The following is a 3,111-nucleotide window of genomic DNA, read 5'->3' as shown; positions in this document are numbered from 1 at the left end:
AACCGTTTCATTATCATCCAGTTCATGTAGCTGTGTTTACACTGGTGAGCCTCTGGTGAAAGATTCACAGATAGTAAAGATAGTTACTGAAAAGCAGACAGACTGAGCTGACGATGTAGCAGCTTGGCTAAATACAGTAAATGTAACGTTATCATGTAACGAGCATGGATTAGTTCAACCTGCAGCTGATAAAAATACTGTGAGAGTTTACCTGACTTTCCAGCATGTTGTGTGAAGCTGTCTCCCTCTCTCTACAGCCGCTGTCATACTGCCTTTATTCCGGGAGTATTGTGCCAACATGCATCTCGCTGCGCTGTATGAAAGGTACGGAGCCGGTGTTGATCTGCCTCTGACGTGAACGTTGAAGTAACAGAGCCCGAACATGTCTGGAGAAAAGCCACATCCTGCATGCCGGTGTTTCTGCGTGTATTGCAGAATTTCTGTATGAAAGTGGTTGTGTTTTGCTCGCTCATGAGTTCAAGCGAGCTCAGGCTGAGCCACCCGTGCTGCACTTACAAATCCTCATATGGATCCTCTTTTTGTCTATGTTATCTGTTTATGAGGCTATAACAGGGTGTGATTTTAAAAAAAACCCAGAGTAATAACTGTGATAACATTGATGACCCATAGATTTTATATTCAAGTGCCATCATCAGGTCAAAGATTTTTATCCAATATTTTGTTTTATAACCACATACCTAATAACTAAAGACATTCCTATCACTCATTACATGGATTAAGGTTGGTTAAATACAGATGATACTAAATGGTTGAACACTAATGAGATCTTCAGTTAAACTTGTCCTATCTACAAACCAGAGATAACAAACCCTGTTTAAGAAGTAGGTTTGTCTGTGGAGTCCTCCCCTCTGAGGTTTATTTAGGCCTAGCAGTGAGGACCCCAACCCATAATCCTCCTGCAGACACACCTGTAGAGGAGAGTATAAAGACCCTGGTCTGAACAAAGTCAGACATCAAGCTTCAAGGAGTCTCTCCACAGCAGCTCTTCACAGCCTCCAGACCGACCCTGAAGATGACTCCTTCTGCCAGCCTGCTGCTGCTGCTCCTGCTCGGCTTCTCTCAGGCATATCCTGTCCAGGAGGAAGGAAGCAAAGAAGATGTCCCAGATACCGTCGACATGACCACCAGGATTCTGACCTCCAACAGCGCCACCAACGAGATCCTGCTGGAAGGGACATTCTGGCTCCCACAACCAGAAGTGCCATGATATGCTCGTCCCAGAACTGCCGCTGGAAGAAAGCTACCAACGGCTTGGTGATGGTCCCCTATACCGTGAGCAGTGACTTCACCAGCTCAGAGAAGCAGCTGATCAACTCTGCATTGAACGGCTTCCAGGCCAAAACCTGCATTCGTTTTGTCCCCCGTCAGAATGAGGCCGACTACATCAGCATCGAGAACCAAGCCGGATGTTTTTCCCCTGTGGGCAGAGTGGGAGGCGCACAGGTGCTCTCTCTCAAAAGGCCGAACTGCCTCTACTACGGCATCATCCAGCACGAGGCCAACCACGCTCTGGGTTTCCAGCACGAACATACCAGGACCGACCGCGACTCCTACGTCAATATCAACTGGGAGAACATCGACCCGCAGAATGCCTACAACTTCGCCATGCAGGCCGCCAACAATCTGAATACTCCCTACGACTACTCCTCCATCATGCACTATGGGAAAACAGCCTTCTCCATGAATGGGAAGGAAACCATGATCCCCATCCCGAACGCCAACGTCCCGATCGGCCAGATTAACGGCCTGTCCAACTGGGACATCATAAGGATCAACACGTTCTACGGGTGCTAGTAACAATGCTGATGACAAATGTAACAAATTTCTACTTTCTTTGTTTCTTATTCTGTAATTAAAGCTACTGTAACCCATGAAACCAATGCTAAAGATTATTTTACTGAGAAGGATTTCTCAATGATTATTGAATATTTAAGCAAAAAGAAGGATTCTCTTCCACTTGGATTTCAAGATACTGATAAAAAAAACAGTTGTCCAAGAAATGAAAAAATAGTCCAGATCAAAAAATGTACTCAGTATGACAATGAAAATATAACAGTGTTATTGCCTTGTAAAACATAATGCTCAAAATAGTAACAAAATTCAAATTATTCTCAAGAAAGATATCACAAAACGTGGTAACAAGTTAGTTTAAAGCACACTTGTTTTTGTTTTCTAAGCATTAGCCTTGAGACACATCTGAAATGAATTCTTGGATGTGATACGATATACAAGTTTACAGTTTACACTATGCTGAACCAGCTCTGAGATATGAACCGCTAAATGATTCTCGATGAAAGTAGTGTGCTGTAATACAACTCAGGGGAGATATGTAGCCAAGACCTTTGTTTTTAAACTGTACAGAAAACACAAGTTATTGAGTTATTGAAAAAACACACCAGCTTAGTTGTTTATCAGAATGTCAGATCAACATATGAACAGACCCTCTAATAAGGTAACATATCTAGGGTACATAAAGAAGGCCATTTAATAAGTTTTGCTGACTTACTCTAGATGTTTTATTAACTATTTGATGGTTTAATTGAATTCTGGCTGTAAATGGATTATTTACTTGTGGTAAAGCAAATCTGCCATCTCTGTATCTGAAACTGTGATGAAAATAAAGTTGATTTGAAGTGTCTATAAAATCAGAGATGAGATTGAGAAAATCTGAAAAGCTTTCTTGGCAATTATGTGTGCATTTCTGAGAAAGTCTTAACTTCAGCTCGTTTTTCCCGTTACTGTGAAATCACACAGTGTGTGTGGTTGAGAATCAGCTCATGAGGTAAAATGAACATCTGCGTGACACCAGTCAAGCTTTATCGTGCAAATCTGGTGAAACTGATGTAAAGTTATTGAGAATGAACCTCATTGAATGTTATCTAAAGTTTGTTTATTTCAAGTACAACCATATTTGAGTCACAGAGCTAAACTTGAGATTTTTCACAACAATTAAACTGATTTGTTTTCTTGCAGCAACCAGACTTTTATGTTCATCCAGAGGGTCAGAAGACCTTTGGAGGTTTCTGTGCTACAGAACAGCAGTAAGTGTTGTTATGTGGCCTTCTGGATTTGTCAGCTATGCAAGCAGCG

At 41.9% G+C, this 3,111-nt stretch overlaps 1 pseudogene; it reads left to right on the top strand.

The window, feature by feature from the left end:
* Nucleotides 1–772: 772 nt before the first annotated feature.
* LOC119918812 lies at nucleotides 773–1,815 on the top strand (annotated as a pseudogene).
* Nucleotides 1,816–3,111: the final 1,296 nt, after the last annotated feature.

The sequence above is a fragment of the Micropterus salmoides genome, unplaced genomic scaffold (assembly GCF_014851395.1).
Source record: "Micropterus salmoides isolate LMB-PRFRI ecotype aquatic unplaced genomic scaffold, ASM1485139v1 Ms_hic_scaffold_2432, whole genome shotgun sequence".
In the NCBI taxonomy this organism is placed as follows: Eukaryota; Metazoa; Chordata; class Actinopteri; order Centrarchiformes; family Centrarchidae; genus Micropterus; species Micropterus salmoides.
Note: the sequence above shows the minus strand (reverse complement) of the source record. Positions and strands in the feature narration are given on the sequence as shown.